Raw genomic sequence first — 25,778 nt, forward strand, 5'->3', positions numbered from 1 at the left:
CCGGGAATCAGAGGCCGGAATCAGATGCTGGGAATCAGAGGCCTGGAATCAGAGGCGGGGAATCAGAGGCAGGGAATCAGATGCGGGGAATCAGAGGCGGGGAATCAGAGCTGGGGAATCAGAGGCAGGGTATTAGAGTTGGGGAATCAGAGGCGGGGAATCAGATATGGGGAAACAGAGGTGGGGAATCAGAGGCGGGGAAACAGAGGCAGAGAATCAGATATGGGGAATCAGAGGCGGGGAATCAGAGGTGGGGAATCATAGGCAGGGAATCGGATGTGCGGAATCAGAGATGGGGAATCAGAGGCCGGGAATCAGAGGTGGTGAATCAGATATGGGGAATCAGAGGCGGGGAATCAGAGGCAGGGAATCAGACGCGGGGAATCAGTGGTGGGCAATCAGAGGTGGGGAATAAGATATGGGGAATCAGAGGTGGGGAATCAGAGGCGGGGAAACAGGTGGGGAATCAGATATGGGGAATCAGAGGTGGGGCATCAGAGGTTGTGAATCACAGATGGGGAATTAGAGGCGGGGAATCAGAGGCAGGGAATCAGACGCGGGGAATCAGAGGCGGGGATTCAGAGCTGGGGAATCAGAAGCGGGGAATCAGAGTTGGGGAATCAGAGGCGGGGAATCAGATATGGGGAATCAGAGGCAGGGAATCAGAGGCGGGGAATCAGAGGCAGGGAATCAGACGTGGGGAATCTGAGGCGGGGAATCAGAGCTGGGGAATCAGAGGTGGGGAATCAGAGTTGGGGAATCAGAGGCAGGGAATTGGATGTGCGGAATCAGAGATGGGGAATCAGAGGCGGGGAATCAGAGGCAGGAAATCAGACACGGGGATTCAGAGGCTGGGAATCAGACGGGGGGAATCAAAGGCGGGGAATCAGAGCTGGGGAATCTGAGGCAGGGAATCAGAGTTGGGGATTCAGAGGCGGGGAATCAGATATGGGGAAACAGAGGCGGGGAATCAGAGGCGGGAAAACAGAGGTGGGGAATTAGATATGGGGAATCAGAGGTGGGGAATCAGAGGTGGTGAATCAGTGATGGGGAATCACAGGCGGGGAATCAGAGGCAGGGAATAGAACGCGGGGAATCAGAGGCAGGGAATCAGAGCTGGGGAATCAGAGGCGGGGAATCATAGTTGGGAATCAGAGGCGGGGAATCAGATATGGGGAAACAGAGGCGGGGAATCAAAGGCGGGGAAACAGAGGCGGGGAATCAGATATGGGGAATCGGATGCAGGGAATCAGAGGCGGGGAATCAGAGCTGGGGAATCAGAGGCGGGGAATCAGAGTTTGGGCATCAAATGTGGGGAATTAGATATAGGGAAACAGAGGCGGGGAATCAGAGGTGGGGAAACAGAGGCGGGGAATCAGATATGGGGAATCAGAGGTGGGGAATCAGAGGCAGGGAATCAGAGGCAGGGAATCAGAGGCGGGGAAACAGAGGCGGGGAATCAGATATGGGGAATCAGAGGTGGCGAATCAAAGGCGGTGAAACAGAGATGGGGAATCAGGGCAGGGAATCAGAGGCAGGGAATCAGAGCTGGGGAAACAGAGGCGGGGAATCAGATATGGGGAATCAGAGGTAGGGAATCAGGGGCGGGGAATCAGTGGCAGGGAATCAGAGCTGGGGAATCAGAGGTGGGGAATGAGAGCTGGGGAAACAGAGGCGGGGAATCAGATATGGGGAATCAGGGGCGGGGAATCAGTGGCAGGGAATCAGAGGCCGCGAATAAAAGGCGGGGAATCAGAGCTGGGGAATCAGAGGCGGGGAATCAGAGTTGGGGAATCAGAGGAGGGGAATCAGATATGGGGAAACCGAGGCCGGGAATCAGAGGCAGGGAAACAGAGGCGGGGAATCAGATATGGGGAATCAGAGGTGGGGAATTAGAGGTTGCGAATCAGAGGCGGGGAATCAGAGGCGGGGAATCAGAGGCAGGGAATCGGATGTGCGGAATCAGAGATGGGGAATCAGAGGTGGGGATTCAGAGGTGGTGAATCAGAGAAGGGGAATCAGAGGCTGGGAATCAGAGGCAGGGAATCAGACGCAGGAAATCAGAGGCGGGGATTATAGCTGGCGAATTAGAGGAGGGGAATCTGAGTTGGGGAATCAGAGGCGGGGAATCAGATATGGGGAAACAGAGGCGGGGAATCAGAGGCGGGGAAACAGAGGCAGGGAATCAGATATGGGGAATCAGAGGTGGGGAATCAGAGGCAGGGAATCAGATGTGCGGAATCAGAGATGGGGAATAAGAGGCAGGGAATCAGAATCAGAAGCAGGGAATCAGAGGCTGGGAATCAGAGGCCGGAATCAGATGCTGGGATCAGAGGCCTGGAATCAGAGGCGGGGAATCAGAGGCAGGGAATCAGATGCGGGAAATCAGAGGCCTGGAATCAGAGGCGGGGAATCAGAGGCAGGGAATCAGATGCGGGGAATCAGAGGCGGGGAATCAGAGCTGGGGAATCAGAGGCAGGGTATTAGAGTTGGGGAATCAGAAGCGGGGAATCAGATATGGGGAAACAGAGGTGGGGAATCAGAGGCGGGGAAACAGAGGCAGGGAATCAGATATGGGGAATCAGAGGCGGGGAATCAGAGGTGGGGAATCATAGGCAGGGAATCGGATGTGCGGAATCAGAGATGGGGAATCAGAGGCCGGGAATCAGATATGGGGAATCAGAGGTGGGGAATTAGAGGTTGCGAATCAGAGGCGGGGAATCAGAGGCGGGGAATCAGAGGCAGGGAATCGGATGTGCGGAATCAGAGATGGGGAATCAGAGGTGGGGATTCAGAGGTGGTGAATCAGAGAAGGGGAATCAGAGGCTGGGAATCAGAGGCAGGGAATCAGACGCAGGAAATCAGAGGCGGGGATTATAGCTGGCGAATTAGAGGAGGGGAATCTGAGTTGGGGAATCAGAGGCGGGGAATCAGATATTGGGAAACAGGGGCGGGGAATCAGAGGCGGGGAAACAGAGGCAGGGAATCAGATATGGGGAATCAGAGGCAGGGAATCAGAGGCGGGGAATCAGAGGCAGGGAATCAGACGCGGGGAATCTGAGGCGGGGAATCAGAGCTGGGGAATCAGAGGTGGGGAATCAGAGTTGGGGAATCAGAGGCAGGGAATTGGATGTGCGGAATCAGAGATGGGGAATCAGAGGTGGGGAATCAGAGGCGGTGAATCAGAGATGGGGAATCAGAGGCGGGGAATCAGAGGCAGGAAATCAGACACGGGGATTCAGAGGCTGGGAATCAGACGGGGGGAATCAAAGGCGGGGAATCAGAGCTGGGGAATCTGAGGCAGGGAATCAGAGTTGGGGATTCAGAGGCGGGGAATCAGATATGGGGAAACAGAGGCGGGGAATCAGAGGCTGGAAAACAGAGGAGGGGAATTAGATATGGGGAATCAGAGGTGGGGAATCAGAGGTGGTGAATCAGTGATGGGGAATCACAGGCGGGGAATCAGAGGCAGGGAATAGAACGCGGGGAATCAGAGGCAGGGAATCAGAGCTGGGGAATCAGAGGCGGGGAATCATAGTTGGGAATCAGAGGCGGGGAATCAGATATGGGGAAACAGAGGCGGGGAATCAGTGGCGGGGAAACAGAGGCGGGGAACCAGATATGGGGAATCGGATGCAGGGAATCAGAGGCGGGGAATCAGAGGCGGGGAATCATAGTTGGGAATCAGAGGCGGGGAATCAGATATGGGGAAACAGAGGCGGGGAATCAGAGTTGGGGCATCAGAGGTGGGGAATCAGAGGCGGGGAATCATAGCTGGCGAATTAGAGGAGGGGAATCAGAGTTGGGGAATAAGAGGCGGGGAATCAGATATGGGGAAACAGAGGCGGGGAATCAGAGGCGGAGAATCAGAGGCGGGGAATCAGATATGGGGAATCAGAGGTGGGGAATCAGAGGCAGGAAATCAGATGTGCGGAATCAGAGATGGGGAATCAGAGGCAGGGAATCAGAATCAGAAGCAGGGAATCAGAGGCCGGGAATCAGAGGCCGGAATCAGATGCTGGGAATCAGAGGCCTGGAATCAGAGGCGGGGAATCAGAGGCAGGGAATCAGATGCGGGAAATCAGAGGTAGGGAATCAGGGGCGGGGAATCAGTGGCAGGGAATCAGAGCTGGGGAATCAGAGGTGGGGAATGAGAGCTGGGGAAACAGAGGCGGGGAATCAGATATGGGGAATCAGAGGTGGGGAATCAGGGGCGGGGAATCAGTGGCGGGGAATCAGAGTTGGGGAATCAGAGGAGGGGAATCAGATATGGGGAAACCGAGGCCGGGAATCAGAGGCAGGGAAACAGAGGCGGGGAATCAGATATGGGGAATCAGAGGTGGGGAATTAGAGGTTGCGAATCAGAGGCGGGGAATCAGAGGCGGGGAATCAGAGGCAGGGAATCGGATGTGCGGAATCAGAGATGGGGAATCAGAGGTGGGGATTCAGAGGTGGTGAATCAGAGAAGGGGAATCAGAGGCTGGGAATCAGAGGCAGGGAATCAGACGCAGGAAATCAGAGGCGGGGATTATACCTGGCGAATTAGAGGAGGGGAATCTGAGTTGGGGAATCAGAGGCGGGGAATCAGATATGGGGAAACAGAGGCGGGGAATCAGAGGCGGGGAAACAGAGGCAGGGAATCAGATATGGGGAATCAGAGGTGGGGAATCAGAGGCAGGGAATCAGATGTGCGGAATCAGAGATGGGGAATAAGAGGCAGGGAATCAGAATCAGAAGCAGGGAATCAGAGGCTGGGAATCAGAGGCCGGAATCAGATGCTGGGATCAGAGGCCTGGAATCAGAGGCGGGGAATCAGAGGCAGGGAATCAGATGCGGGAAATCAGAGGCCTGGAATCAGAGGCGGGGAATCAGAGGCAGGGAATCAGATGCGGGGAATCAGAGGCGGGGAATCAGAGCTGGGGAATCAGAGGCAGGGTATTAGAGTTGGGGAATCAGAGGCGGGGAATCAGATATGGGGAAACAGAGGTGGGGAATCAGAGGCGGGGAAACAGAGGCAGGGAATCAGATATGGGGAATCAGAGGCGGGGAATCAGAGGTGGGGAATCATAGGCAGGGAATCGGATGTGCGGAATCAGAGATGGGGAATCAGAGGCCGGGAATCAGAGGTGGTGAATCAGATATGGGGAATCAGAGGCGGGGAATCAGAGGCAGGGAATCAGACGCGGGGAATCAGAGGTGGGCAATCATAGGCGGGGAATCAGATATGGGGAATCAGAGGCGGGGAATCAGAGGCGGGGAAACAGAGGCGGGGAATCAGATATGGGGAATCAGAGGTGGGGCATCAGAGGTTGTGAATCACAGATGGGGAATTAGAGGCGGGGAATCAGAGGCAGGGAATCAGACGCGGGGAATCAGAGGCGGGGATTCAGAGCTGGGGAATCTGAAGCGGGGAATCAGAGTTGGGGAATCAGAGGCGGGGAATCAGATATGGGGAATCAGAGGCAGGGAATCAGAGGCGGGGAATCAGAGGCAGGGAATCAGACGCGGGGAATCTGAGGCGGGGAATCAGAGCTGGGGAATCAGAGGTGGGGAATCAGAGTTGGGGAATCAGAGGCAGGGAATTGGATGTGCGGAATCAGAGATGGGGAATCAGAGGTGGGGAATCAGAGGCGGTGAATCAGAGATGGGGAATCAGAGGCGGGGAATCAGAGGCAGGAAATCAGACACGGGGATTCAGAGGCTGGGAATCAGACGGGGGGAATCAAAGGCGGGGAATCAGAGCTGGGGAATCTGAGGCAGGGAATCAGAGTTGGGGATTCAGAGGCGGGGAATCAGATATGGGGAAACAGAGGCGGGGAATCAGAGGCTGGAAAACAGAGGAGGGGAATTAGATATGGGGAATCAGAGGTGGGGAATCAGAGGTGGTGAATCAGTGATGGGGAATCACAGGCGGGGAATCAGAGGCAGGGAATAGAACGCGGGGAATCAGAGGCAGGGAATCAGAGCTGGGGAATCAGAGGCGGGGAATCATAGTTGGGAATCAGAGGCGGGGAATCAGATATGGGGAAACAGAGGCGGGGATTCAGTGGCGGGGAAACAGAGGCGGGGAACCAGATATGGGGAATCGGATGCAGGGAATCAGAGGCGGGGAATCAGAGGCGGGGAATCATAGTTGGGAATCAGAGGCGGGGAATCAGATATGGGGAAACAGAGGCGGGGAATCAGAGTTGGGGCATCAGAGGTGGGGAATCAGAGGCGGGGAATCATAGCTGGCGAATTAGAGGAGGGGAATCAGAGTTGGGGAATAAGAGGCGGGGAATCAGATATGGGGAAACAGAGGCGGGGAATCAGAGGCGGAGAATCAGAGGCGGGGAATCAGATATGGGGAATCAGAGGGGGGGAATCAGAGGCAGGAAATCAGATGTGCGGAATCAGAGATGGGGAATCAGAGGAAGGGAATCAGAATCAGAAGCAGGGAATCAGAGGCCGGGAATCAGAGGCCGGAATCAGATGCTGGGAATCAGAGGCCTGGAATCAGAGGCGGGGAATCAGAGGCAGGGAATCAGATGCGGGAAATCAGAGGCCTGGAATCAGAGGCGGGGAATCAGAGGCAGGGAATCAGATGCGGGGAATCAGAAGCGGGGAATCAGAGCTGGGGAATCAGAGGCAGGGTATTAGATTTGGGGAATCAGAGGCGGGGAATCAGATATGGGGAAACAGAGGTGGGGAATCAGAGGCGGGGAAACAGAGGCAGGGAATCAGATATGGGGAATCAGAGGCTGGGAATCAGACGGGGGGAATCAAAGGCGGGGAATCAGAGCTGGGGAATCTGAGGCACTGAATCAGAGTTGGGGATTCAGAGGTGGGGAATCAGATATGGGGAAACAGAAGCGGGGAATCAGAGGCGGGAAAACAGAGGCGGGGAATTAGATATGGGGAATCAGAGGTGGGGAATCAGAGGTGGTGAATCAGTGATGGGGAATCAGATGCGGGGAATCAGAGGCGGGGAATCAGAGCTGGGGAATCAGAGGCAGGGAATTAGAGTTGGGGAATCAGAGGCGGAGAATCAGATATGGGGAAACAGAGGTAGGGAATCAGAGGCGGGGAAACAGAGGCAGGGAATCAGATATGGGGAATCAGAGGCGGGGAATCAGAGGTGGGGTATCATAGGCAGGGAATCGGATGTGCGGAATCAGAGATGGGGAATCAGAGGCCGGGAATCAGAGGTGGTGAATCAGATATGGGGAATCAGAGGCGGGGAATCAGAGGCAGGGAATCAGACGCGGGGAATCAGAGGTGGGCAATCAGAGGCGGGGAATCAGAAGCGGGGAATCAGAGTTGGGGAATCAGAGGCGGGGAATCAGATATGGGGAATCAGAGGCAGGGAATCAGAGGCGGGGAATCAGAGGCAGGGAATCAGACGCGGGGAATCAGAGGTGGGCATTCAGAGCTGGGGAATCAGAAGCGGGGAATCAGAGTTGGGGAATCAGAGGCGGGGAATCAGATATGGGGAATCAGAGGCAGGGAATCAGAGGCGGGGAATCAGAGGCAGGGAATCAGACGCGGGGAATCTGAGGCGGGGAATCAGAGCTGGGGTATCAGAGGTGGGGAATCAGAGTTGGGGAATCAGAGGCAGGGAATTTGATGTGCGGAATCAGAGATGGGGAATCAGAGGTGGGGAATCAGAGGCGGTGAATCAGAGATGGGGAATCAGAGGCGGGGAACCAGAGGCAGGAAATCAGACACGGGGATTCAGAGGCTGGGAATCAGACGGGGGGAATCAAAGGCGGGGAATCAGAGCTGGGGAATCTGAGGCAGGGAATCAGAGTTGGGGATTCAGAGGCGGGGAATCAGATATGGGGAAACAGAGGCGGGGAATCAGAGGCGGGAAAACAGAGGCGGGGAATTAGATATGGGGAATCAGAGGTGGGGAATCAGAGGTGGTGAATCAGTGATGGGGAATCACAGGCGGGGAATGAGAGGCAGGGAATAGAACGCGGGGAATCAGAGGCAGTGAATCAGAGCTGGGGAATCAGAGGCGGGGAATCATAGTTGGGAATCAGAGGTGGGGAATCAGATATGGGGAAACAGAGGCAGGGAATCAGTGGCGGGGAAACAGAGGCGGGGAATCAGATATGGGGAATCGGATGCAGGGAATCAGAGGCGGGGAATCAGAGCTGGGGAATCAGAGGCGGGGAATCAGAGTTGGGGCATCAGAGGTGGGGAATTAGATATAGGGAAACAGAGGCGGGGAATCAGAGGCGGGGAAACAGAGGCGGGGAAACAGAGGCGGGGAATCAGATATGGGGAATCAGAGGTGGGGAATCCGAGGTTCGGAATCAGAGGCAGGGAATTAGAGGCGGGGAATCAGAGGCGGGGAATCAGAGGAAGGGAATCAGATGTGCGGAATCGGAGATGGGGAATCAGAGGCAGGGAATCAGAGGCGGGGAATCAGAGGCGAGGAATCAGAGGCCGGGAATCAGATATGGGGAAACAGAGGCGGGGAATCCGAGGCGGGGAAACAGAGGCGGGGAATCAGATATGGGGAATCAGAGGTGGGGAATCAGAGGTTGGGAATCAGAGGCAGGGAATCAGAGGCTTGGAATCAGATGCAGGGAATCAGATGCGGGGAATCAGAGGCGGGGAATCAGAGCTGGGGAATCAGAGGTGGGGAATCAGATTTGGGGAATCAGAGGCGGGGACTTAGATATTGGGAAACAGAGGCGGGGAATCAGAGGCGGGGAAACCCAGGCGGGGAATCAGATATGGGGAATCAGAGGTGGGGAATCAGAGGCAAGGAATCAGATGTGCGGAATCAGAGATGGGGAATCAGAGCCAGGGAATCAGAATCAGAAGCAGGGAATCAGAGGCCGGGAATCAGAGGCCGGAATCAGAGGCGGGGAATCAGAGGCAGGGAATCAGATGCGGGGAATCAGAGGCGGGGAATCAGAGCTGGGGAATCAGAGGCGGGGTATTAGAGTTGGGGAATCAGAGGCGGGGAATCAGATATGGGGAAACAGAGGTGGGGAATCAGAGGCGGGGAAACAGAGGCAGGGAATCAGATATGGGGAATCAGAGGCGGGGAATCAGAGGTGGGGAATCATAGGCAGGGAATCGGATGTGCGGAATCAGAGATGGGGAATCAGAGGCCGGGAATCAGAGGTGGTGAATCAGAGATGGGGAATCAGAGGCGGGGAATCTGAGGCAGGGAATCAGATGCGGGGAATCAGAGGTGGGCAATCAGAGGCGGGGAATCAGATATGGGGAATCAGAGGCGGGGAATCAGAGGCGGGGAAACAGAGGCGGGGAATCAGATATGGGGAATCAGAGGTGGGGCATCAGAGGTTGTGAATCACAGATGGGGAATCAGAGGCGGGGAATCAGAGGCAGGGAATCAGACGCGGGGAATCAGAGGCGGGGATTCAGAGCTGGGGAATCAGAGGCGGGGAATCAGAGTTGGGGAATCAGAGGCGGGGAATCAGATATGGGGAATCAGAGGCAGGGAATCAGAGGCAGGAAAACAGAGGTGGGGAATCAGATATGGGGAATCAGAGGCGGGGAATCAGAGGCAGGGAATCAGACACGGGGAATCAGAGGCGGGGAATCAGAGATGGGGAATCAGAGGCGGGGAATCAGAGGCAGGGAATCGGATGCCGGGAATCAGAGGCGGGAAATCAGAGCTGGGGAATCAGAGGCGGGGAATCAGAGTTGGGGAATCAGAGGCGGCGAAGCAGATATGGGGAAATAGAGGCGGGGAATCAGATATGGGGAATCAGAGGCGGGGAATCAGATATGGGGAATCAGAGGCTGGGAATCAGAGGGGGGGGAAACAGAGGCGGGGAATAAGATATGGGGAATCAGAGGTGGGGAATCAGGGGCGGGGAATCAGTGGCAGGGAATCAGAGGCGGGGAATCAGAGGCGGGGAATCAAAGGAAGGGAATCAGACACGGGGAATCAGAGGTGGGGAATAAAGAGATGGGGAATCAGAGGCGGGGAATCACAGGCAGGGAATCAGACGCGGGGAATCAGAGGCGGGGAATCAGAGCTGGGGAATCAGAGGTGTGGAATCAGAGTCGGGGAATCAGAGGCAGGGAATCGGTTGTGCGGAATCAGAGATGGGGAATCAGATGTGGGGAATCAGAGGCAGTGAATCAGAGATGGGGAATCAGAGGCGGGGAATCAGAGGCAAGAAATCAGACGGGGATTCAGAGGCTGGGAATCAGACGGGGGGAATCAAAGGCGGGGAATCAGAGCTGGTGAATCAGAGGCAGGGAATCAGAGTTGGGGATTCAGAGGCGGGGAATCAGATATGGGGAAACAGAGGCGGGGAATGAGAGGCGGGCAAGCAGAGGCGGGGAATTAGATATGGGGAATCAGAGGTGGGGAATCAGAGGTGGTGAATCAGAGATGGGGAATCACAGAAGGGGAATCAGAGGCAGTGAATAGAACGCGGGGAATCAGAGGCAGGGAATCAGAGCTGGGGAATCAGAGGCGGGGAATCAGATATGGGGAAACAGAGGCGGGGAATCAGAGGCGGGGAAACAGAGGCGGGGAATCAGACATGGGGAATCGGTTGCGGGGAATCAGAGGCGGGGAATCAGAGCTGGGGAATCAGAGGCCGGGAATCAGAGTTGGGGCATCAGAGGTGGGGAATTAGATATGGGGAAACAGAGGCGGGGAATCAGAGGCGGGGAAACAGAGGCGGGGAATCAGATATGGGGAATCAGAGGTGGGGAATCACAGGCAGGGAATCAGATGTGCGGAATCAGAGATGGGGAATCAGAGGCAGGGAATCAGAATCAGAAGCGGGGAATCAGAGGCCGGGAATCAGAGGCCGGGAATCAGATGCTGGGAATAAGAGGCCGGGAATCAGAGGTGGGGAATCAGAGTCCGGGAATCAGAGATGGGGATTCAGAGGCGGGGAATCAGATATGGGGAATCAGAGGTGGGGAATCAGAGGTTGTGAATCAGAGATGGGGAATCAAGGCGGGGAATCAGAGGGAGGGAATCAGACGCGGGGAATCAGAGAAGGGGAATCAGAGGCTGGGAATCAGAGACAGGGAATCAGATGCAGGGAATCAGAGGCGGGGAATCATAGCTGGCGAATTAGAGGAGGGGAATCAGAGTTGGGGAATCAGAGGCGGGGAATCAGATATGGGGAAACAGAGGCGGGGAATCAGAGGTGGGGAAACAGAGGCGGGGAATCAGATATGGGGAATCAGAGGGGGGGAATCAGGGGCAGGGAATCAGTGGCAGGGAATCAGACGCGGGGAATCAGAGGCGGGGAATCAGAGGCGGGGAATCAGAGGCGGGGAATCAGAGGCAGGGAATCGGATGTGCGGAATCAGAGATGGGGAATCAGAGGTGGGGATTCAGAGGTGGTGAATCAGAGAAGGGGAATCAGAGGCTGGGAATCAGAGGCAGGGAATCAGACGCAGGGAATCAGAGGCGGGGAATCATAGCTGGCGAATTAGAGGAGGGGAATCAGAGTTGGGGAATCAGAGGCGGGGAATCATATATGGGGAATCAGAGGTGGGGAATCAGGGGCAGGGAATCAGTGGCGGGAATCAGAGGCGGGGAATCATTGCTGGCGAATTAGAGGAAGGGAATCAGAGTTGGGGAAACAGAGGCGGGGAATCAGATATGGGGAATCAGAGGTGGGGAATCAGGGGCAGGGAATCAGTGGCAGGGAATCAGACGCGGGGAATCAGAGACGGGGAATCAGAGGCAGGGAATCAGACACGGGGAATCAGAGGCGGGGAATCAGAGGTGGGGAATCAGAGGCGGGGAATCAGAGGCAGGGAATCGGATGTGCGGAATCAGAGATGGGGAATCAGAGGTGGGGATTCAGAGGTGGTGAATCAGAGAAGGGGAATCAGAGGCTGGGAATCAGAGGCAGGGAATCAGACGCAGGGAATCAGAGGCGGGGAATCATAGCTGGCGAATTAGAGGAGGGGAATCAGAGTTGGGGAATCAGAGGCGGGGAATCATATATGGGGAATCAGAGGTGGGGAATCAGGGGCAGGGAATCAGTGGCGGGAATCAGAGGCGGGGAATCATAGCTGGCGAATTAGAGGAAGGGAATCAGAGTTGGGGAAACAGAGGCGGGGAATCAGATATGGGGAATCAGAGGTGGGGAATCAGGGGCAGGGAATCAGTGGCAGGGAATCAGACGCGGGGAATCAGAGACGGGGAATCAGAGGCAGGGAATCAGACACGGGGAATCAGAGGCGGGGAATCAGAGATGGGGAATCAGAGGCGGGGAATCAGAGGCAGGGAATCAGAGGCCGGGAATCAGATGCTGGGAATAAGAGGGCGGGAATCAGAGGTGGGGAAACAGAGGCGGGGAATCAGATATGGGGAATCAGAGGTGGGGAATCAGAGGCGGGGAATCAGTGGCAGGGAATCAGAGGCCGGGAATAAAAGGCGGGGAATCAAAGCTGGGGAATCAGAGGCGGGGAATCAGAGGCAGGGAAACAGAGGCGGGGAATCAGATATGGGAAATCAGAGGTGGGGAATTAGAGGTTGCGAATCAGAGGCGGGATATCAGAGGCGGGGAATCAGAGGCAGGGAATCGGATGTGCGGAATCAGAGATGGGGAATCAGAGGTGGGGATTCAGAGGTGGTGAATCAGAGAAGGGGAATCAGAGGCTGGGAATCAGAGGCAGGGAATCAGACGCAGGGAATCAGAGGCGGGGAATCATAGCTGGCGAATTAGAGGAGGGGAATCAGAGTTGGGGAATCAGAGGCGGGGAATCAGATATGGGGAAACAGAGGCGGGGAATCAGAGGCGGGGAAACAGAGGCGGGGAATCAGATATGGGGAATCAGAGGTGGGGAATCAGAGGCAGGGAATCAGATGTGCGGAATCAGAGGCGGGGAATCAGAGGCCGGAATCAGATGCTGGGAATCAGAGGCCTGGAATCAGAGGCGGGGAATCAGAGGCAGGGAATCAGATGCGGGGAATCAGAGGCGGGGAATCAGAGCTGGGGAATCAGAGGCAGGGTATTAGAGTTGGGGAATCAGAGGCGGGGAATCAGATATGGGGAAACAGAGGTGGGGAATCAGAGGCGGGGAAACAGAGGCAGGGAATCAGATATGGGGAATCAGAGGCGGGGAATCAGAGGTGGGGAATCATAGGCAGGGAATCGGATGTGCGGAATCAGAGATGGGGAATCAGAGGCCGGGAATCAGACGTGGTGAATCAGATATGGGGAATCAGAGGCGGGGAATCAGAGGCAGGGAATCAGACGCGGGGAATCAGAGGTGGGCAATCAGAGGCGGGGAATCAGATATGGGGAATCAGAGGTGGGGAATCAGAGGCGGGGAAACAGGTGGGGAATCAGATATGGGGAATGAGAGGTGGGGCATCAGAGGTTGTGAATCACAGATGGGGAATTAGAGGCGGGGAATCAGAGGCAGGGAATCAGACGCGGGGAATCAGAGGCGGGGATTCAGAGCTGGGGAATCAGAAGCGGGGAATCAGAGTTGGGGAATCAGAGGCGGGGAATCAGATATGGGGAATCAGAGGCAGGGAATCAGAGGCGGGGAATCAGAGGCAGGGAATCAGACGTGGGGAATCTGAGGCGGGGAATCAGAGCTGTGGAATCAGAGGTGGGGAATCAGAGTTGGGGAATCAGAGGCAGGGAATTGGATGTGCGGAATCAGAGATGGGGAATCAGAGGTGGGGAATCAGAGGCGGTGAATCAGAGATGGGGAATCAGAGGTGGGGAATCAGAGGCAGGAAATCAGACACGGGGATTCAGAGGCTGGGAATCAGACGGGTGGAATCAAAGGCGGGGAATCAGAGCTGGGGAATCTGAGGCAGGGAATCAGAGTTGGGGATTCAGAGGCGGGGAATCAGATATGGGGAAACAGAGGCGGGGAATCAGAGGCGGGAAAACAGAGGCGGGGAATTAGATATGGGGAATCAGAGGTGGGGAATCAGAGGTGGTGAATCAGTGATGGGGAATCACAGGCGGGGAATCAGAGGCAGGGAATAGAACGCGGGGAATCAGAGGCAGGGAATCAGAGCTGGGGAATCAGAGGCGGGGAATCATAGTTGGGAATCAGAGGCGGGGAATCAGATATGGGGAAACAGAGGCGGGGAATCAGAGGCGGGGAAACAGAGGCGGGGAATCAGATATGGGGAATCGGATGCAGGGAATCAGAGGCGGGGAATCAGAGCTGGGGAATCAGAGGCGGGGAATCAGAGTTTGGGCATCAAAGGTGGGGAATTAGATATAGGGAAACAGAGGCGGGGAATCAGAGGCGGGGAAACAGAGGCGGGGAATCAGATATGGGGAATCAGAGGTGGGGAATCAGAGGCAGGGAATCAGATGTGCGGAATCAGAGATGGGGAATCAGAGGCAGGGAATCAGAATCAGAAGCGGGGAATCAGAGGCCGGGAATAAGAGGCCGGGAATCAGATGCTGGGCATAAGAGGCCGGGAATCAGAGGTGGGGAATCAGAGTCCGGGAATCAGAGATGGGGATTCAGAGGCGGGGAAACAGAGGCGGGGAATCAAATATAGGGAATCAGAGGTGGGGAATCAGAGGTTGTGAATCAGAGATGGGGAATCAAGGCGGGGAATCAGAGGTAGGGAATCAGACGCGGGGAATCAGAGGCGGGGATTCAGAGCTGGGGAATCAGAGGCGGGGAATCAGAGTTGGGGAATCAGAGGCAGGGAATCAGATATGGGGAATCAGAGGCGGGGAATCAGAGGCGGGGAAACAGAGGTGGGGAATCAGATATGGGGAATCAGAGGTGGGGAATCAGGGGCAGGGAATCAGTGGCAGGGAATCAGAGGCGGGGAATCAGAGGCGGGGAATCAGAGGCAGGGAATCAGACACGGGGAATCAGAGGCGGGGAATCAGAGATGGGGAATCAGAGGCGGGGAATCAGAGGCAGGGAATCGGATGCCGGGAATCAGAGTCGGTGAATCAGAGCTGGGGAATCAGAGGCGGGGAATCAGAGTTGGGGAATCAGAGGCGGGGAATCAGATATGGGGAAATAGAGGCGGGGAATCAGATATGGGGAATCAGAGGTGTGGAATCAGAGGTTGGGAATCAGAGGCAGGGAATCAGAGTCGGGGAAACAGAGGCGGGGAATCAGATATGGGGAATCAGAGGTGGCGAATCAAAGGCGGTGAAACAGAGATGGGGAATCAGGGCAGGGAATCAGAGGCAGGGAATCAAACACGGGGAATCAGAGCTGGGGAATCAGAGGAGGGGAATCAGAGTTGGGAATCAGAGGCGGGGAATCAGAGTCGGGGATACAGAGGCGGGGAATCAGATATGGGGAATCAGAGGCAGGGAATCAGAGGCGGGGAATCAGAGGCAGGGAATCAGACGCGGGGAATCTGAGGCGGGGAATCAGAGCTGGGCAATCAGAGGTGGGGAATCAGAGTTGGGTAATCAGAGGCAGGGAATTGGATGTGCGGAATCAGAGATGGGGAAGCAGAGGTGGGGAATCAGAGTCCGGGAATAAGAGGCCGGGAATCAGATGCTGGGCATAAGAGGCCGGGAATCAGAGGTGGGGAATCAGAGTCCGGGAATCAGAGATGGGGATTCAGAGGCGGGGAAACAGAGGCGGGGAATCAAATATAGGGAATCAGAGGTTGGGAATCAGAGGTTGTGAATCAGAGATGGGGAATCAAGGCGGGGAATCAGAGGCAGGGAATCAGACGCGGGGAATCAGAGGCGGGGATTCAGAGCTGGGGAATCAGAGGCGGGGAATCAGAGTTGGGGAATCAGAGGCAGGGAATCAGATATGGGGAATCAGAGGCGGGGAATCAGAGGCGGGGAAACAGAGGCGGGGAATCAGATATGGGGAATCAGAGGTGGGGAATCAGGGGCAGGGAATCAGTGGCAGGGAATCAGAGGCGGGGAATCAGAGGCGGGGAATCAGAGGCAGGGAATCAGACACGGGGAATCAGAGGCGGGGAATCAGAGATGGGGAATCAGAGGCGGGGAATCAGAGGCAGGGAATCGGATGCCGGGAATCAGAGTCGGGGAATCAGAGCTGGGGAATCAGAGGCGGGGAATCAGAGTTGGGGAATCAGAGGCGGGGAATCAGATATGGGGAAATAGAGGCGGGGAATCAGATATGGGGAATCAGAGGTGTGGAATCAGAGGTTGGGAATCAGAGGCAGGGAATCAGAGTCGGGGAAACAGAGGCGGGGAATCAGATATGGGGAATCAGAGGTGGCGAATCAAAGGCGGTGAAACAGAGATGGGGAATCAGGGCAGGGAATCAGAGGCAGGGAATCAAACACGGGGAATCAGAGCTGGGGAATCAGAGGCGGGGAATCAGAGTTGGGAATCAGAGGCGGGGAATCAGAGTCGGGGAAACAGAGGCGGGGAATCAGATATGGGGAATCAGAGGCAGGGAATCAGAGGCGGGGAATCAGAGGCAGGGAATCAGACGCGGGGAATCTGAGGCTGGGAATCAGAGCTGGGCAATCAGAGGTGGGGAATCAGAGTTGGGGAATCAGAGGCAGGGAATTGGATGTGCGGAATCAGAGATGGGGAAGCAGAGGTGGGGAATCAGAGGCGGTGAATCAGAGATGGGGAATCAGAGGCGGGGAATCAGAGGCAGGAAATCAGACACGGGGATTCAGAGGCTGGGCATCAGACGGGGGGAATCAAAGGCGGGGAATCAGAGCTGGGGAATCTGAGGCAGGGAATCAGAGTTGGGGATTCAGAGGCGCGGAATCAGATATGGGGAAACAGAGGCGGGGAATCAGAGGCGGGAAAACAGAGGCGGGGAATTAGATATGGGGAATCAGAGGTGGGGAATCAGAGGTGGTGAATCAGAGATGGGGAATCAGAGGCGGGGAATCAGAGGCAGGGAATCGGACGCCGGGAATCAGAGGCGGGGAATCAGAGCTGGGGAATCAGAGGCGGGGAATCAGAGTTGGGGAATCAGAGGCGGGGAATCAGATATGGGGAAATAGAGGCGGGGAATCAGATATGGGGAATCAGAGGTGTGGAATCAGAGGTTGGGAATCAGAGGCAGGGAATCAGAGGCGGGGAAACAGAGGCGGGGAATCAGATATGGGGAATCAGAGGTGGCGAATCAAAGGCGGTGAAACAGAGATGGGGAATCAGGGCAGGGAATCAGAGGCAGGGAATCAGAGCTGGGGAAACAGAGGCGGGGAATCAGATATGGGGAATCAGAGGTGGGGAATCAGGGGCGGGGAATCAGTAGCAGGGAAGTAGAGCTGGGGAATCAGAGGTGGGGAATCAGAGCTGGGGAAACAGAGGCGGGGAATCAGATATGGGGAATCAGAGGTGGGGAATCAGGGGCGGGGAATCAGTGGCAAGGAATCAGAGGCCGGGAATAAAAGGCGTGGAATCAGAGCTGGGGAATCATAGGCGGGGAATCAGAGTTGGGGAATCAGAGGAGGGGAATCAGATATGGGGAAACAGAGGCCGGGAATCAGAGGCAGGGAAACAGAGGCGGGGAATCAGATATGGGGAATCAGAGGTGGGGAATTAGAGGTTGCGAATCAGAGGCGGGGAATCAGAGGCGGGGAATCAGAGGCAGGGAATCGGATGTGCGGAATCAGAGATGGGGAATCAGAGGTGGGGATTCAGAGGTGGTGAATCAGAGAAGGGGAATCAGAGGCTGGGAATCAGAGGCAGGGAATCAGACGCAGGGAATCAGAGGCGGGGAATCATAGCTGGCGAATTAGAGGAGGGGAATCAGAGTTGGGGAATCAAAGGCGGGGAATCAGATATGGGGAAACAGAGGCGGGGAATCAGAGGCGGGGAAACAGAGGCGGGAAATCAGATATGGGGAATCAGAGGTGGGGAATCAGAGGCAGGGAATCAGATGTGCGGAATCAGAGATGGGGAATCAGAGGCAGGGAATCAGAATCAGAAGCAGGGAATCAGAGGCCGGGAATCAGAGGCCGGAATCAGATGCTGGGAATCAGAGGCCTGGAATCAGAGGCGGGGAATCAGAGGCAGGGAATCAGATGCGGGAAATCAGAGGCCTGGAATCAGAGGCGGGGAATCAGAGGCAGGGAATCAGATGCGGGGAATCAGAGGCGGGGAATCAGAGTTGGGGAATCAGAGGCAGGTTATTAGAGTTGGGGAATCAGAGGCGGGGAATCAGATATGGGGAAACAGAGGTGGGGAATCAGAGGTGGGGAAACAGAGGCAGGGAATCAGATATGGGGAATCAGAGGCGGGGAATCAGAGGTGGGGAATCATAGGCAGGGAATCGGATGTGCGGAATCAGAGATGGGGAATCAGAGGCCGGGAATCAGAGGTGGTGAATCAGATATGGGGAATCAGAGGCGGGGAATCAGAGGCAGGGAATCAGACGCGGGGAATCAGAGGTGGGCAATCAGAGGCGGGGAATCAGATATGGGGAATCAGAGGCGGGGAATCAGAGGCGGGGAAACAGAGGCGGGGATTCAGATATGGGGAATCAGAGGCGGGGAATCAGATATGGGGAATCAGAGGCGGGGAATCAAAGGCGGGGAATCAGAGGCAGGGAATCAGACGCGGGAAATCAGAGGCGGGGATTCAGAGCTGGGGAATCAGAAGCGGGGAATCAGAGTTGGGGAATCAGAGGCGGGGAATCAGATATGGGGAATCAGAGGCAGGGAATCAGAGGCGGGGAATCAGAGGCAGGGAATCAGACGTGGGGAATCTGAGGCGGGGAATCAGAGCTGGGGAATCAGAGGTGGGGAATCAGAGTTGGGGAATCAGAGGCAGGGAATTGGATGTGCGGAATCAGAGATGGGGAATCAGAGGTGGGGAATCAGAGGCGGTGAATCAGAGATGGGGAATCAGAGGCGGGGAATCAGAGGCAGGAAATCAGACACGGGGATTCAGAGGCTGGGAATCAGACGGGGGGAATCAAAGGCGGGGAATCAGAGCTGGGGAATCTGAGACAGGGAATCAGAGTTGGGGATTCAGAGGCGGGGAATCAGATATGGAGAAACAGAGGCGGGGAATCAGAGGCGGGAAAACAGAGGCAGGGAATTAGATATGGGGAATCAGAGGTGGGGAATCAGAGGTGGTGAATCAGTGATGGGGAATCACAGGCGGGGAATCAGAGGCGGGGAATAGAACGCGGGGAATCAGAGGCAGGGAATCATAGCTGGGGAATCAGAGGCGGGGAATCATAGTTGGGAATCAGAGGCGGGGAATCAGATATGGGGAAACAGAGGCGGGGAATCAGTGGCGGGGAAACAGAGGCGGTGAATCAGATATGGGGAATTGGATGCAGGGAATCAGAGGCGGGGAATCAGAGCTGGGGAATCAGAGGCGGGGAATCAGAGTTGGGGCATCAGAGGTGGGGAATGAGATATAGGGAAACAGAGGCGGGGAATCAGAGGCGGGGAAACAGAGGCGGGGAATCAGAGGAAGGGAATCAGATGTGCGGAATCGGAGATGGGGAATCAGAGGCAGGGAATCAGAGGCGGGGAATCAGAGGCCGGGAATCAGAGGCCGGGAATCAGATATGGGGAAACAGAGGCGGGGAATCCGAGGCGGGGAAACAGAGGCGGGGAATCTGATATGGGGAATCAGAGGTGGGAAATCAGAGGTTGGGAATCAGAGGCAGGGAATCAGAGGCGGGGAATCAGAGGCGGGGAATCAGAGGAAGGGAATCAGATGTGCGGAATCGGAGATGGGGAATCAGAGGCAGGGAATCAGAGGCGGGGAATCAGAGGCGGGGAATCAGAGGCCGGGAATCAGATATGGGGAAACAGAGGCGGGGAATCCGAGGCGGGGAAACAGAGGCGGGGAATCAGATATGGGGAATCAGAGGTGGGGAATCAGAGGTTGGGAATCAGAGGCAGGGAATCAGAGGCTTGTAATCAGATGCAGGGAATCAGATGCGGGGAATCAGAGGCGGGGAATCAGAGCTGGGGAATCAGAGGTGGCGAATCAGATTTGGGGAATCAGAGGCGGGGACTTAGATATTGGGAAACAGAGGCGGGGAATCAGAGGCAGGGAAACCCAGGCGGGGAATCAGATATGGGGAATCAGAGGTGGGGAATCAGAGGCAAGGAATCAGATGTGCGGAATCAGAGATGGGGAATCAGAGGCAGGGAATTAGAATCAGAAGCAGGGAATCAGAGGCCGGGAATCAGAGGCCGGAATCAGAGGCGGGGAATCAGCGGCAGGGAATCAGATGCGGGGAATCAGAGGCGGGGAATCAGAGCTAGTGAATCAGAGGCGGGGTATTAGAGTTGGGGAATCAGAGGCGGGGAATCAGATATGGGGAAACAGAGGTGGGGAATCAGAGGCGGGGAAACAGAGGCAGGGAATCAGATATGGGGAATCAGAGGCGGGGAATCAGAGGTGGGGAATCATAGGCAGGGAATCGGATGTGCGGAATCAGAGATGGGGAATCAGAGGCCGGGAATCAGAGGTGGTGAATCAGAGATGGGGAATCAGAGGCGGGGAATCAGAGGCAGGGAAGCAGACGCGGGGAATCAGAGGTGGGCAATCAGAGGCGGGGAATCAGATATGGGGAATCAGAGGCGGGGAATCAGAGGCGGGGAAACAGAGGCGGGGAATCAGATATGGGGAATCAGAGGTGGGGCATCAGAGGTTGTGAATCACAGATGGGGAATCAGAGGCGGGGAATCAGAGGCAGGGAATCAGACGCGGGGAATCAGAGGCGGGGATTCAGAGCTGGGGAATCAGAGGCGGGGAATCAGAGTTGGGGAATGAGAGGCGGGGAATCAGATATGGGGAATCAGAGGCAGGGAATCAGAGGCGGGAAAACAGAGGCGGGGAATCAGATATGGGGAATCAGAGGCGGGGAATCAGAGGCACGGAATCAGACACGGGGAATCAGAGGCGGGGAATCAGAGATGGGGAATCAGAGGCGGGGAATCAGAGGCAGGGAATCGGATGCCGGGAATCAGAGGCGGGAAATCAGAGCTGGGGAATCAGAGGCGGGGAATCAGAGTTGGGGAATCAGAGGCGGCGAAGCAGATATGGGGAAATAGAGGCGGGGAATCAGATATGGGGAATCAGAGGCGGGGAATCAGATATGGGGAATCAGAGGCTGGGAATAAGAGGGGGGGAAACAGAGGCGGGGAATAAGATATGGGGAATCAGAGGTGGGGAATCAGGGGCGGGGAATCAGTGGCAGGGAATCAGAGGCGGGGAATCAGAGGCGGGGAATCAAAGGAAGGGAATCAGACACGGGGAATCAGAGGTGGGGAATCAGAGATGGGGAATCAGAGGCGGGGAATCACAGGCAGGGAATCAGATGCGGGGAATCAGAGGCGGGGAATCAGAGCTGGGGAATCAGAGGTGTGGAATCAGAGTTGGGGAATCAGAGGCAGGGAATCGGTTGTGCGGAATCAGAGATGGGGAATCAGATGTGGGGAATCAGAGGCAGTGAATCAGAGATGGGGAATCAGAGGCGGGGAATCAGAGGCAAGAAATCAGACGGGGATTCAGAGGCTGGGAATCAGACGGGGGGAATCAAAGGCGGGGAATCAGAGCTGGTGAATCAGAGGCAGGGAATCAGAGTTGGGGATTCAGAGGCGGGGAATCAGATATGGGGAAACAGAGGCGGGGAATGAGAGGCGGGCAAGCAGAGGCGGGGAATTAGATATGGGGAATCAGAGGTGGGGAATCAGAGGTGGTGAATCAGAGATGGGGAATCACAGGAGGGGAATCAGAGGCAGCGAATAGAACGCGGGGAATCAGAGGCAGGGAATCAGAGCTGGGGAATCAGAGGCGGGGAATCAGATATGGGGAAACAGAGGCGGGGAATCAGAGGCGGGGAAACAGAGGCGGGGAATCAGACATGGGGAATCGGTTGCGGGGAATCAGAGGCGGGGAATCAGAGCTGGGGAATCAGAGGCGGGGAATCAGAGTTGGGGCATCAGAGGTGGGGAATTAGATATGGGGAAACAGAGGCGGGGAATCACATATGGGGAATAAGAGGTGGGGAATCAGAGGCAGGGAATCAGATGTGCGGAATCAGAGATGGGGAATCAGAGGCAGGGAATCAGAATCAGAAGCGGGGAATCAGAGGCCGGGAATCAGAGGCCGGGAATCAGATGCTGGGAATAAGAGGCCGGGAATCAGAGGTGGGGAATCAGAGTCCGGGAATCAGAGATGGGGATTCAGAGGCGGGGAATCAGATATGGGGAATCAGAGGTGGGGAATCAGAGGTTGTGAATCAGAGATGGGGAATCAAGGCGGGGAATCAGAGGGAGGGAATCAGACGCGGGGAATCAGAGGCGGGGTTTCAGAGCTGGGGAATCAGAGGCGGGGAATCAGAGTTGTGGAATCAGAGGCAGGGAATCAGATATGGGGAATCAAAGGCGGGGAATCAGAGGCGGGGAAACAGAGGCGGGGAATCAGATATGGGGAATCAGAGGTGGGGAATCAGGGGCAGGGAATCAGTGGCAGGGAATCAGAGGCGGGGAATCTGCGGCGGGGAATCAGAGGCAGGGAATCAGACACGGGGAATCAGAGGCTGGGAATCAGAGATGGCGAATCAGAGGCGGGGAATCAGAGGCAGGGAATCGGACGCCGGGAATCAGAGGCGGGGAATCAGAGTTGGGGAATCAGAGGCGGGGAATCAGATATGGGGAAATAGAGGCGGGGAATCAGATATGGGGAATCAGAGGTGTGGAATCAGAGGTTGGGAATCAGAGGCAGGGAATCAGAGGCGGGGAAACAGAGGCGGGGAATCAGATATGGGGAATCAGAGGTGGCGAATCAAAGGCGGTGAAACAGAGATGGGGAATCAGGGCAGGGAATCAGAGGCAGGGAATCAGAGCTGGGGAAACAGAGGCGGGGAATCAGATATGGGGAATCAGAGGTGGGGAATCAGGGGCGGGGAATCAGTGGCAGGGAATCAGAGCTGGGGAATCAGAGGTGGGGAATCAGAGCTGGGGAAACAGAGGCGGGGAATCAGATATGGGGAATCAGAGGTGGGGAATCAGGGGCGGGGAATCAGTGGCAGGGAATCAGAGGCCGGGAATAAAAGGCGGGGAATCAGAGCTGGGGAATCAGAGGCGGGGAATCAGAGTTGGGGAATAAGAGGAGGGGAATCAGATATGGGGAAACAGAGGCCGGGAATCAGAGGCAGGGAAACAGAGGCGGGGAATCAGATATGGGGAATCAGAGGTGGGGAATTAGAGGTTGCGAATCAGAGGCGGGGAATCAGAGGCGGGGAATCAGAGGCAGGGAATCGGATGTGCGGAATCAGAGATGGGGAATCAGAGGTGGGGATTCAGAGGTGGTGAATCAGAGAAGGGGAATCAGAGGCTGGGAATCAGAGGCAGGGAATCAGACGCAGGGAATCAGAGGCGGGGAATCATAGCTGGCGAATTAGAGGAGGGGAATCAGAGTTGGGGAATCAGAGGCGGGGAATCAGATATCGGGAAACAGAGGTGGGGAATCAGAGGCGGGGAAACAGAGGCGGGGAATCAGATATGGGGAATCAGAGGTGGGGAATCAGAGGCAGGGAATCAGATGTGCGGAATCAGAGATGGGGAATCAGAGGCAGGGAATCAGAATCAGAAGCAGGGAATCAGTGGCAGGGAATCAGAGGCCGGGAATAAAAGGCGGGGAATCAGAGGCAGGGAATCGGATGTGCGGAATCAGAGATGGGGAATCAGAGGTGGGGATTCAGAGGCGGGGAATCAGAGGCGGGGAATCAGAGGAAGGGAATCAGATGTGCGGAATCGGAGATGGGGAATCAGAGGCAGGGAATCAGAGGCGGGGAATCAGAGGCGGGGAATCAGAGGCCGGGAATCAGATATGGGGAAACAGAGGCGGGGAATCCGAGGCGGGGAAACAGAGGCGGGGAATCTGATATGGGGAATCAGAGGTGGGGAATCAGAGGTTGGGAATCAGAGGCAGGGAATCAGAGGCGGGGAATCAGAGGCGGGGAATCAGAGGAAGGGAATCAGATGTGCGGAATCGGAGATGGGGAATCAGAGGCAGGGAATCAGAGGCGGGGAATCAGAGGCGGGGAATCAGAGGCCGGGAATCAGATATGGGGAAACAGAGGCGGGGAATCCGAGGCGGGGAAACAGAGGCGGGGAATCAGATATGGGGAATCAGAGGTGGGGAATCAGAGGTTGGGAATCAGAGGCAGGGAATCAGATGCTTGTAATCAGATGCAGGGAATCAGATGCGGGGAATCAGAGGCGGGGAATCAGAGCTGGGGAATCAGAGGTGGGGAATCAGATTTGGGGAATCAGAGGCGGGGACTTAGATATTGGGAAACAGAGGCGGGGAATCAGAGGCGGGGAAACCCAGGCGGGGAATCAGATATGGGGAATCAGAGGTGGGGAATCAGAGGCAAGGAATCAGATGTGCGGAATCAGAGATGGGGAATCAGAGGCAGGGAATTAGAATCAGAAGCAGGGAATCAGAGGCCGGGAATCAGAGGCCGGAATCAGAGGCGGGGAATCAGCGGCAGGGAATCAGATGCGGGGAATCAGAGGCGGGGAATCAGAGCTGGGGAATCAGAGGCGGGGTATTAGAGTTGGGGAATCAGAGGCGGGGAATCAGATATGGGGAAACAGAGGTGGGGAATCAGAGGCGGGGAAACAGAGGCAGGGAATCAGATATGGGGAATCAGAGGTGGGGAATCATAGGCAGGGAATCGGATGTGCGGAATAAGAGATGGGGAATCAGAGGCCGGGAATCAGAGGTGGTGAATCAGAGATGGGGAATCAGAGGCGGGGAATCAGAGGCAGGGAATCAGACGCGGGGAATCAGAGGTGGGCAATCAGAGGCGGGGAATCAGATATGGGGAATCAGAGGCGGGGAATCAGAGGCGGGGAAACAGAGGCGGGGAATCAGATATGGGGAATCAGAGGTGGGGCATCAGAGGTTGTGAATCACAGATGGGGAATCAGAGGCGGGGAATCAGAGGCAGGGAATCAGATGCGGGGAATCAGAGGCGGGGATTCAGAGCTGGGGAATCAGAGGCGGGGAATCAGAGTTGGGGAATCAGAGGTGGGGAATCAGATATGGGGAATCAGAGGCAGGGAATCAGAGGCGAGAAAACAGAGGCGGGGAATCAGATATGGGGAATCAGAGGCGGGGAATCAGAGGCACGGAATCAGACACGGGGAATCAGAGGCGGGGAATCAGAGATGGGGAATCAGAGGCGGGGAATCAGAGGCAGGGAATCGGATGCCGGGAATCAGAGGCGGGAAATCAGAGCTGGGGAATCAGAGGCGGGGAATCAGAGTTGGGGAATCAGAGGCGGCGAAGCAGATATGGGGAAATAGAGGCGGGGAATCAGATATGGGGAATCAGAGGCGGGGAATCAGATAATGGGAATCAGAGGCTGGGAATAAGAGGGGGGGAAACAGAGGCGGGGAATAAGATATGGGGAATCAGAGGTGGGGAATCAGGGGCGGGGAATCAGTGGCAGGGAATCAGAGGCGGGGAATCAGAGGCGGGGAATCAAAGGAAGGGAATCAGACACGGGGAATCAGAGGTGGGGAATCAGAGATGGGGAATCAGAGGCGGGGAATCACAGGCAGGGAATCAGACGCGGGGAATCAGAGGCGGGGAATCAGAGCTGGGGAATCAGAGGTGTGGAATCAGAGTCGGGGAATCAGAGGCAGGGAATCGGTTGTGCGGAATCAGAGATGGGGAATCAGATGTGGGGAATCAGAGGCAGTGAATCAGAGATGGGGAATCAGAGGCGGGGAATCAGAGGCAAGAAATCAGACGGGGATTCAGAGGCTGGGAATCAGACGGGGGGAATCAAAGGCGGGGAATCAGAGCTGGTGAATCAGAGGCAGGGAATCAGAGTTGGGGATTCAGAGGCGGGGAATCAGATATGGG

Source organism: Narcine bancroftii, chromosome 4 (assembly GCF_036971445.1).
Source record: "Narcine bancroftii isolate sNarBan1 chromosome 4, sNarBan1.hap1, whole genome shotgun sequence".
Taxonomy (NCBI): Eukaryota; Metazoa; Chordata; class Chondrichthyes; order Torpediniformes; family Narcinidae; genus Narcine; species Narcine bancroftii.